Raw genomic sequence first — 12,221 nt, forward strand, 5'->3', positions numbered from 1 at the left:
AAATATGGTCAGAAAGCCCACTTTCCTTATTCAGTGTTACTTTCAGTAACAATCACTCCAAGCCACCTTATCTGCCAAAGTGGAACAGTGTATGACAAGACAAGGCTCTGCCAAAGGTACTCCCCTCAAACCCTGCCTAGCCATGTCCAAGTCTTCCTAGTTTTAAATGTCACAATGAAGACAACCTTTTCATGTCTGACCTCATTCTATACATCCCACACTCACTTCAGCACTGCTTTTCAATTCAATCATAACTCAATCTACTGTGATGGGTCTATTCCCTAGAGCTTACAACTCATCCAGCCAAATCCCTGACATTTAACAACCTGACAACTGAACTCATCCAAAGCAGTGGTTTCCATCACTCATACGATTTCCACAGGTTTCCTTCATTTATACCCATTTCTTTGCCTTCACCACTTCTTCTATCATTACAAGACATATGACTGTCAAGACATTGACAAAACATTATACTTCCCAGAAGAGTCTGAAGACTTAGCTACAAGCAGTAGTTAAAAACACAGGCTGAAGGACAAAAGCACTAACCTCCAGGACTTCAGGTTCCAGCATGATACGTAAGATGTCAGCAATCACATACAATAAAAAAGCACTTAGGATGCTGCACCATTCAATGACTCAAACTAGCAGTAGGGATCTGATTCCATACATCTCCTCTCATTGGCTGACTATAGAGCTGATGACTGCAGCTATGGAAGTCAGAATGCACCAAAAAGGACATTTACTTTCCTGCCCCCTCACAAGAGCTCTACTTAAAAAAAGGCCACAATGTTATAGAAAAAACCAAATTAGCCTCAGACAGTTTAATAATGTCTCCCAAGTTCACAAGGACTCCTCTGAATAACATGCAAGCACTGAAAGCTGGTGAATGACTTAGAAGTGACCACTTATTTCAATGTATTGACATGAATGAAGTAGGACAATTCACAGGGAGATCAAGTACACAGATAAGCCATTCTTCCTGGGTCATTTCACAAGACCACTTATTTCCTAATGTTCTGCATGCCCCACAGTATGTTTCCTCATCCAGAAATACAGGCAAAAACAGTAATATTCCTAGGGGGTACCTGTAGCATGATGCAATAAGGAGGCTTGTGAGTCCTTTCCCCCACGAAGTAACTGAAGCTGAGCTCATATGTCAAGTAGTATTAAGATACATTCTCAGGAACATTACTGAAGTCTGGAGAAAGCAATCTATGCAGGAGATGGCAAGGTTGAGAGCAAGAGAGGAAGGATTCATCAGAAAGGAAAGCACAGATATAAAGGAGACAAAGGAGGCCAGAAGGGACTGGGATGGCACATTCAAATGCTGAAGGACATTCTGCTACCAAGAATTCTACAGCCAAAGCAATGTGGGTAATCAGGAGGAAGAATTAGCATGAACATAAACATCCATGTGTTAAAAAGAGGCTGGGGTGATAGAAGGTCTGAACTACAAACACACCAGGAGGAAAGTGCTCCAGAGAAAGTGTCATTTGGCAATGACTAGAAATGATAAAAGTAAAGGTTAATTTAAATCCTCTCATTTCTCTGCTTTAAAGAACAAAATATAAATCAATTGTACTCATGCAGATGCAACATACAACACACACAGATACAAAGTATGCAAAAGAGCACAAAAAATCAGAAGGATAGGAAAGGGCAAGTTTATATTTTTACCAGAATTAACATGATTTTGAAGTACATTGTGGTAAGAAATAACTAAGGGCCTATGATGTAGTCACAAAGTACTCTGAGAATCTGAAGTTAACATTTAAAAGATGTATTTAACACAAGAGTTCCCTATCATAGGAAGAAATATAAAATGAAGTAAATTTAAAAACTGGCAAAATGACAGATGTAAATGTGACATCAATAAATGTAAATGGACTAAACTTTTAAAGTATTATGGCCCAAAATGTACTCTGTGGGCAAACTGAGCTAATCACTCTTTTTGTATGCTCATCAAGGAAAAATAGTTATGGTATTACTACTAGCTGGCTAAAATCAAAAGAACAATATTTTATGACATGAGAAAATTATATGAAATTCAAATTTCTGTGCCTGTAAATTAGTTTTATCAAGCAACTATCACACTTCTATATCACAGATTGTCTATGGTTGCCTCCTCAAAACAAGGAGCTAAGAGGTTCTATAGCATGCAAAAGTTATATTTGCTATTTTACAGAAAAAGTTGGTAGATGCCTAACCTAATCAAAGGACTGTTAGAATGAATAAAAAAAGAAAGTTATGTGCTGTATGCTGGTTATTTTCTTGTCAACTTGATGCAAAACAGGGTCATCTGGGAAGAGGAACTATGAGAGCCAAAGTTACATTTTAAGGTTTAATTATTATGCCTTAGAGATGCATGAAACAAAAATGTCTCTGATCTGCAAGCCTCTTGCTCAAGGACAGATAGTTCCTGAAATGCTGGAGGCTATTTTTTATGGGAGATAACAAGCCACACTTTTTTCACTCCCCCAAACAAGTTTGCTTGACCTGGTTCACAGGCAGGAAATACATCAGGATATATGCTTGCCCAAATTGGATATAGGCTGGAGGTATGTCAAGATGTATGCTTGCCCCTGACTGGACCTGATGGGAAATGCAATGAATTATGGGTTTTCCTTCTTAAGCTGCTACAAACCATGACTTGAGGCCATTTCCCAGGAACCTGTTTGGACCTAGCCAGAGCCCATCCAACTGGCCAGTATTTAATTAAAGCTTGCTTCAAATTTGGCTTTAAACTGTGGTAGTGGTCTTATTCTTGATCAGTGGGATTAACAGAACCTCAACTGAGGAAATGCTTCCATCAGATTGTATATAGGCAAGTCTATGGAGACATTTTCTTTTTTTTTGGGGGGGGGGAGGCTGTTTTTTGAGATAATGTCTCTTGTGTAGCACTGGAATTCACTATGCACACTAGGCTGGCCTTGAACTCTGCCTCTGCCTCCCAGAGTACTGGGATTAAAAGTAGGGACCATCTCAGCACATTTTCTTGATTGACATTGATGTGGGTACTGTGGGTAGGGCCACTGCTGAGTAAGTGGTCGTGATTTGTACAGAGAGCAGGCCCATGAGAGCAAGCCAGTAAATAAGAGCAATCCCACATTGCTTCTGTTTCAGTTACTGCCTCCAGGTTCCTGCCTTGAGTTCCTATCTTGACTTCTCTCAATGGACTCTAAACCATAATCTGTAAGCCAAATAAACCCTTTCTTCTCCACGCTGCTTTTGGCCATGGTGTTTTACAACAGAAACAGAAAACAAACTAAGACATGCTATCTATAAGATTCCTCTAATACGAATGATGCATATCATTTGAAAGGATACAAAAGAATATACCAAGGGAGTAACCAAGAGAGCTAAAATAGCTCAATTAACATCAGAAAAAAGACAGGCTTTAAGAGAGTAAGTACTACTAGAGACTTAAACATAGTACTACTAGAGAACAGACATCTTAAAATGAAATGAAGGTTGATATATCATGAAGATAGAGTAACTATAAATGCATATGTGGTTAACATTAAACCCCAAAGTGCATAAAGTAAAGATGTGAAAGGAGAAATAAACAATTCAATAATACTTACAGATTTCAATAAGGCAGGCTCCCAGTTCACTAGTAAACAGTTTCCTGACAAAGCATGAGTTCAATCCCCACTGTGAAGGGGGAGGGAAAGGAAGGAGAAGAGAGGAAGAGATGGAAGAATGGGGGGAGAGAAGGAAGAAGAAAGACAGATGAAAGAAGCGGAAGGGTGGGGGGGAGGGGGGAGAAAAAAAGAAAGGGTGAGAGGTTAGGAGGTTGAAGATCCCTAAACTAAAAATCTGAAACTTGAAACACACAGAAATCCAACATTTTGACAATTTCACACCTAACCTGGTGTGATGGATTATAGCCAAAAGGAAAGGTTGAGAAAAATAAAAATAACACCTTTATGCTATGTACACTAAGGGAACACAAAACACAAGAATTATTTGTTCAATCGCAGACTCTTCCCTAGGTCATCTCATTACATACAATCAAATATTCAAACTCTGAAAAGAATCCAAAATCAGAAAGAAATACTTCTTGTCTCAAACACTCTGGACGACAGATGCTCAACCTGGGAACTGAACACTAACAACAGCTTTGAATGTTGTTTCTAAGTTTTTGTTCTTAGGATAGACAAAATCAAGACTCAACAAAGTTAAAAGGACTGACATCATATAGGATATGTTCTTTGATCACAACAGAACTAAATTTTACACCTACAACAGAAATAAATCTGGAAAACCATCAAGTATTAGGAAATTAAACAAAATACTTCTAAATAATCCATGGACTAAAGACCAGAAACCATAAGTTTAAAACGTACTTCAAACAGAATATAAAATATATAGTGGTGCTTGGAAAAGCAGTTTATAAATGCACTCATGTAATCCCAGCAACTGAATTTGAGGCCAGTGTGGATGGCACACAGAAGACCCCTGAGAACATACAGCTTAAATCTGTTAAATCAATTCTGAAGAGTAGCAAGTATAATATAGAACTGAACCCGGGGAGAGACACACACACACACACACACACACACACACACACACACACACACACACACACACTGAATGACAAAGTAGAAACTAGTAAGATAGATAGCAGGAAATCTCTAACAAATTCTTTCAGATGATAAAGAAAGAAAGAATTTGTAAATTACTCCAGGCAGTCAGTACTACCTGATACCAAATCCAAACACACTGAGAGAACTGGAGGTGGGTATTCCTCAGTGATCCAAAAAGCCTTAACTCAGTATCAGCAAACTAAATTTGACAACATGTAGAAATCATTATGGTCAAACTGAATTCTTGTATTTTTGTGTGTCTGTGTGTGGGTTGTGCTGTCAGGATTGCTTTATGTAATGTGTTTGTATCGGACAACCTGCAGGAGTTGCGTTCTTTCTATAGAATTTGGGTCATCACCCTGATAGTGAGCACTGTTATCCACTGAACTACCTCATGACCCACAAACAAGTTGTTTAACACCAATGATCAACTAATAAAAACAGGGAGCACTCAGAATCATCTAAACAGCTCTATTTCATTATACAAAGAACTTATGATACATTCTAGATGCCTAGAAATCTCTCTGTATCAGTCCCACAGATTCCCTTGTTTTCTGCTTTGTCTCTGCATTTTCCCTTGCTACATAATGATTATGTCTTTCTGTCTTTTTGTCTCTGACTCTGTCTCTTTTGCACTCTCTTATTATTTGACCCTTTTTTTCCTCCAGAAATCCTTTTGACACTGAAATACAGTTTTTCCTGTATTTTCTACCAAAAAAATTTGCCATTTATATTTAAGTTCTTGGTTAGTCTTATACTAATTTATATGAAGTAGGGATTAAATTTTCCACTTGGATAACTAATTGGTGTCACAGAAAATATTGACCCTTATAAGAATCAAAGTAAAAAACCAGTAAGAGCATTTTTCAAGTCAAATTAGCCAAAAATTTTCTAACCAATTAGCCATTGCTTAAAAGTATCTTAATACAGTTCTGCAAATTAACTTGGCGATATTCAACTTTTAAAAATTATCATACTCTCTCTTGGCAATACTATTTTTTCTACATTTTAAGAAATAACAATGCTCCCTAAATTATGATTAAAAATAACTGAGTTTTAAAAATCAAAAACATCCTAATTTCCAACAGTATGAAAGCAGTGAAACAAATGCTGGCACAGCTACACAATGGAACGTGGAGAACTCTGAAATTGGTATTTATACAGCTATAAATAACACGGGAGAGCTCGTAGTGTTCATTTGTTAAGTGCAAAACACAGGAAATAAAATTATATGTAAAGTGTGGTCTCAATTATGTAGAAAGAATAGGGAGTAAAGTGGACCAGAAAGAGCTGTTGTTAGATGGCAGAATTCTTTAGACATGTTAGTTAATATGAACTTGGAGTGTTTTTAAGCAAGTAAAATCTGTGAGGCTTTTGTTTTTCTGAAAATTGATTTTACGTGGGAATGGCCAAGTAAATCCACCAGTTTCAAGCAAAGCAGAAAGCTTCCTTTGGGGAGTCAAGTTATTTCACAAACAAACAAATTCATAAACAAAAAGTAAGTCAATGGATGAGACTATTATTTTTGCCTTAGTAAAACTTCAATATGTCCTCCTCTTTTTTATCTATGGAAAAGAACATTTTGTGAATCAGACATGAAATTTTTATACTGATATATACAAGATTTTACACACAGTCTGAAGAGGTGGCTCAGCAGTTAAGAGTACTGGACTGCTGTTCCAGAGGTCCTGAGTTCAATTCCCAGCAACCACATGGTGGCTCACAACCATCTGTAATGGGATCAGATTCCTTCTTCTGGTGTGTATGAAGACAGAGCAGTCATTTACATAGAATTCATGAATAAATAAATAAATCTTTTAAAAAAAAAACAAAGAAAAAAAAGAAACAAAAAACAAAAATAAGATTTCACACACACACACACACACACACACACACACACACACACACACACAGAGTCATGGTCTACTAGCCTTACATATTCAAAATTTAAATGACAAGCCTATTTTCAATAGCACATCTCCCTACTCAATTTGCGGTCCACGGCTAACCACTGTAATCACTCCCTTGCAGACACCCACTCAGCTTCCTCCCTCCACTCTTACACTAGAGCAGCAGTTATGTCTTTGCCTAGGCCACACCTGCATAGCTGAAAATGGCCCGAAAAACAGGCATTCCGATTGGTCTCCTTTAAGGCGTTCAGATTGGTCTCCTTTAGTTCTCAGGGCCATAGATCTGAGGTTAATTTTTTTTATTTCTTGTTGAATTAAAATTAAAAATTTTTTTTATTCATTTTACATACCAATTACAGATCTCCCCCTCATCCCTCCTCTCGCTCCACCCCCCATCCCTCATTCGCTCCTCCAACAGGCTAAGTTCTCCCATGAAGGGACAGCTAAGCCTGGTATATTCAGTTGAGGCAGGATCAAGCCCCTCCCCACTGCATCAAGTGAGCAAGGTGTCTGACCATAGGTGATAAGATCCAGAAAGCTGGCTCATGCATGAGGGATAGACCCTGATCACACTGCCAGAGGCTCCTCACACAGATCCAGCTACACAACTCTCCAGTATGCAGAGGGTCCAGTCCAGTCCCACGCAGGTTCTACCAGGAATCCACCAGGATGACCCCAGATTAAACTACTAGCCACAGCAATGAGCGTGACTGAACTGGCCTACCCTGGTAATCAGATTGGTAAACACCCTAAGTGTCATCACAGAACCTTCATCCAGTATGTGATGGAAGCAGATGCAGAGATCCACAACCAAGCACCAGGCGGAGCTCCGGGAGTCGAAGAGAGAGACAAGGGATTATAGGAGCAAGCGGAAGGGGGGTCAGGATCATGATGGGGAAATCTACAGAGACAACTGAACCAAGCTCAAAGGATCTCACAAACTTTGGATCGACAGCTGAAGTTAATTCTTAATGCTACCTAGAAATCAACTTTTTTTTGGTTCATTCTCTTTTGTTGCTAACCACTCCACCCACATCTTTCCTCACGTTTAAAGACTCCATCTTCAATCTCAGCTGATGGCCCGGCTCTAATTCCAGAGAAAATAAGTCATCAAGAGGAAACTTCATGGCTAGGGATAAAGCTCAGCTGTGGAGAGCCTCCCCAACAAGCATGAGGTCCTATGTTTAAAGCTCAGCACCCAAAACTGAAGGAAAAGAGGAAATGGTAGATTTTTACCATGTGTCAATCCACTTAGCAGTATCTGCTACACAGCGACTCCTCAGCTCCTTTCTAAAGGCACTACAGCAACCTCATCTAACAATTTTCCCCTTTGTTGGATCATTACTAAAAATGTTATTTCTCATATAAATATCCCACTTTCTGCAAGCCATGTTCCCTAGAACAGTTCCCCTCACAGCAGTGGTCACCAGAGACCTTTGTAAAATCAGCAGCAATAATTCCTACTTTCCACAGTCTCTTAACCAGCCACAGCCATCTCCATCACAGCACATGCAGCCCAGGGCTAACTGCTCAGTCCTTACCCAAGATGCTACTGAAACTTGTCAATACATTTGTGCCTTTGCTACAAGGGCACCTCACTTTTAGACTCCCTTGCTGGTTTTGCTCCAGCCTCTTCTGAATGGAACTTGAGACAAAGACCAAATATTTCCTATGATACTATACGTGGTTTGAATTAGCAAGTGCCAACACAGGTGTAAAATGGGCATAATAGATTTAAATGTCTGTATATACCAAAAGACAACACTGAGTTGGTAGATTGTGTACCACTTTTCTTTTTGGAGACTGTACCTCACTTTGTAGCCTGGTGGTCTGGAACTCAGTATGTACACCAGGCTGCCCTCAAAGGCATAGGGATCTACTTGATTCTACCTACGAGTTCTGGGGTTAAACACATGAGATATCTACTACTTTTTTAAGTGCAACCTGTTAATGAATAAAGTAATTAAGGAAAAATGAACACTCATGTCATTAATTTTTAAAGGCTAGCTGCATTAACTTTTTTGTAAGTGAACATTTATTTCCTGTTGAATGTAGCAGGAATGTAGTAAATGGGGTTATAATAAAAGATTCTTAGAAAAGTGCATGTAAAGCCGGGCGGTGGTGGCGCACGCCTTTAATCCCAGCACTCGGGAGGCAGAGCCAGGCAGATCTCTGTGAGTTCGAGGCCAGCCTGGGCTACCAAGTGAGTTCCAGGAAAGGCACAAAGCTACACAAGAGAAACCCTGTCTCGAAAAAACCAAAAAAAAAAAAAAAAAAAAAAAAAAGAAAAGTGCATGTAAAACTTGCTCTGCAAGTTAAACATACAAGTCTCTCTGCATGCTTTAAAGATGAAGGCTATGGTAAACCTTACAATTTCCTGAATGATTAAAGTATCTTCCTAGATATGGCAGGTGACTTTCAAGCACACCAGAGTTTAAACCAATCAAGTGACTTAGATTACAGAGTGGGAACTTTTAGCCCCACCCCGACATCATAGAGGGAAGGGATGAGTTAAGAGACTGATTGGACACTATACACACTCTTTAACGGGATCACCAACTTCTGGACACAATAAGTATTTGGAGAGTAGGGCATGTCAAGAGGGCATAGGAGCTGCAACTCACACACAACACCTCATCCCATGCAGCCTTTCTCCCCAGCTGTTCCTGGCATGTAATCCTTATAATAAATCAGTCAACTAAGTCTTTTACTGAGTTCTACAAATTAACTAATCAGAAGAGGTCCTCACTAGGAACCTCTGACTTAATGGCCAGTCAGCAACACGGCAGAGCCGGCCAGGATGTCAAGCTGGCATCTGAATGGGGAAAGTCTGTGGACTAAGCTCCTACCCGTGGGGGCTGTGCTACTCTGGACAGTGTCACAATGGAAAACACCAGTTTTCATGTTGGAAATTGATAACTGTACTAAAAATACATAGTAACTAACACACCTACATACCTGGGCCAGATAAAACAACTAACAGACATTTCAACAAACTGTTTCCTCAATAATAAACCAGTGGCACCTGGGTAACACTGATAAAGGAAATCATGAGCATGCTACCCAACTTACTATCAAAATCCTAACGATCCCCATATACCCATTTTATTGACTAAGGCACAATTACAGCTGACTATTTGAAAAGATCTATTGTAATACTCAGTGATAAGTTATGTAATGTCATAAACCCTGTCCCCTGTTAAAAATGTAACTGTTTAATAGAATTTACTGATACATAAAACTGACAGTTGAAAATTAAAATCAACTAACATTTTAATAAATGTCAACAGAATGGTGTTAGCTGAAATATTTTACATTCTCCAAAATGCTCACCATTTTCACTGCCCACAAAATCAGTGTGACTTTTCTGATGAAGCTGCCAAGTAGATAAAGTTCCTTAAGAATTCTGGACAAACTGAACAATTACATAAAAATCCAAAGATCTGTATTTTGCCAGCTTGTTTTTATTCTGGAGCAGAGGTAGTACAGCAAAATAATGCTACTATGTGATTTGTTCAAGAATTTGCATTTTCTCTAGAGATGTAATTTGCTCATAAATAAAAATCTCTTCAATATACCAAACCATTATAGTCAAAAAGTTTAACTCAGATTCCTTTTTTTTCCCTCCAAGACAGGGTTTCTTTGTGTAGCCTTGGCTGTCCTAGAACTAGCTCTGTAGCCCAGGCTGGCCATGAACTCTCAGACATCTGCCTGCCTCTGCCTCCCAAGTGCTGGGATTAAAGGCAATCACCACCACTGCCACTACTCCCTGGCACTTAACTCAGATTCTGAAAGACAACACAGACATACAAATAATGACTAAAAAGAAAGAAATTGCTGAAGTCTATAGATCATACAGAAACTACAATCTAAAAAGAAATTTGTTCATCTTTCAAATGTTTTTCCGTATAGAACACATAATTCTTATTATCTCTGCCATAAGTTATGAGCTTTATGTAAAAAAAAAACCCTGCATTTTCTAAATTACACTTAAATTGAGATTTTAGAATAACAGAAGATTTACTATTAAATTTTATCCATTAATCATTAGAGCTCAGAGGATCTCAGAGAGTAATAATAATCATTTAAACAATGCAACCCTACTAAGCAAAAAAATTTAACAATCTCATAAAAAGATTGCTTGCTTTGTAAACAAATTATCTAAAATAATCAATTACTGAGAATTCCCAAAGATGAGGTCTCCTTCTACCTTTTTGTCTGTTTGTTTGTTTTGGTTTTTAGAAACAGGGTTTCTCTGGTAGCCCTGGCTGTCCTGGAACTTGCTCTGTAAACCAGGCTGGCCTCGAACTCAGAGATCTACCTGCCTCTGCATCTGTCTTCCAAGTGCTAGAATTAAAGGCGTGCACCACCATGCCCGGCATCTACTTACTAAATAAATGATCCAACTTGGGCTAGTGAGTTGGCTTAACAAGTAAAAGATGCTGACATTGCCAAGCCTGATGGCCTGAGTTTCAGTCCCCAGAACCTAACCAGTGAAAGGAGAGAACCAATTCCTGTAAGTTGTCATCTATCTCCACATGTCCACCGACTGGCCTCTCCAAAACAATACAACTTAAACTACTCATGTTGCCCAGTGCAGCTTAACAGGCTTTGGGCAGGAGATGCAGAATGTGGTAAAGTGCTTGCTTGCCTAACATGGATAACCAAGGCCTGGGTTTGAGCTCTAACACAAGGGGGAAAAAGGAGGGGTGGGGGGCAAGCCAGCTTGTGGTGGTATTGTGTTCCCCAAAACACTGTGTACCCGAATAAACTTATCTGGGGTCAGAGAACAGAACAATGACTAGACAGACATAGAGACCAGAAAATGGTGGCACTCACACCTTTAATCCTAGCATTCTGGAGGCAGAGATCCCTCTGGATCTCTGTGAATTCAAAGCCACACTGGAAACAACCAGGCATGGTGACTCACGCCTTTAATCCCAGGAAGTGGTGACAGGAAGCAGAAAGGTATATAAGTCGTGAGAACCAGGAACTAGAGCCTCTGTTAAGCTTTCAGGCTTTGGAGCAACAGTTCAGCTGAGATCCATTCAGATGAGGACTGAGAGGCTTCCAGTTTGAGGAAATGAGATCAGCTGAGGAATTGGCGATGTGAGGTTAGCTGTGGCTGGTTCTGTTTCTCTGATCTTTCAGTGTTCACCCCAATATCTGGCTCCTGGTTTTGTTTTTATTAAAAAGACCTTTTAAGATTCATGTTACACCAGCTAGCTGCTAGTTTTATGTGAGGTCCTGATTTATTAACCATATAGTTTTTGAGCAGAGTATGTGATACAGGCCTATAATCCTATCACTTGAGAGGTTGAGGCACAAGAATGAGGGTTTGAAGCCAGCCTAGACCACAGTGAGTTCCAGTCTTGGCAAGATAGCAAAACTATTTCAAAAAACAAGCGGCAACAAAAATCTCCACCGCCAACAAAAATGAGCATACATGTTAACTGCTACCTTCTTGGCTGGAGTTTCTATTGCTATGATAAAATACCATGATCAAAAGCAATTTGGGAAGGAAAAGGTTTATCTGGCTTACACATTCTGATCACAGTCCATTACAGAGGGAAATCAGGGTTGGAACTCAAGGCAGGAACCTGGAAAAACTGGAACAGAAGCCATGAAGAAACACTGCTTACCAGTGCTCCTTATGGTTTGTTCAGCCTTCTTTATCAACCAGGACCACCTGCCCAGAGGTGTCACTGTTCCCAAAGAGCTG

General features: G+C 39.4%; 1 protein-coding gene across 4 annotated transcripts in view; it reads right to left on the reverse strand.

Moving 5' to 3' along the window:
* Socs6 (suppressor of cytokine signaling 6) overlaps positions 1-12,221 on the reverse strand; it is a 28,969-nt gene that overhangs the window by 10,412 nt on the left and 6,336 nt on the right. For 2 of the 4 annotated variants that reach the window (XM_076555663.1, XM_076555664.1), the window contains one exon: positions 3,585-3,654. The exons of the other annotated variants lie outside the window; for them this stretch is intronic. The gene's annotated coding sequence lies outside the window, so the exon portion shown is untranslated. The remainder of the gene's footprint in view (positions 1-3,584; positions 3,655-12,221) is intronic. 4 annotated transcript variants of the gene reach the window in all.

This window comes from Peromyscus maniculatus, chromosome 19, assembly GCF_049852395.1.
Source record: "Peromyscus maniculatus bairdii isolate BWxNUB_F1_BW_parent chromosome 19, HU_Pman_BW_mat_3.1, whole genome shotgun sequence".
NCBI classification, from domain to species: domain Eukaryota; kingdom Metazoa; phylum Chordata; class Mammalia; order Rodentia; family Cricetidae; genus Peromyscus; species Peromyscus maniculatus.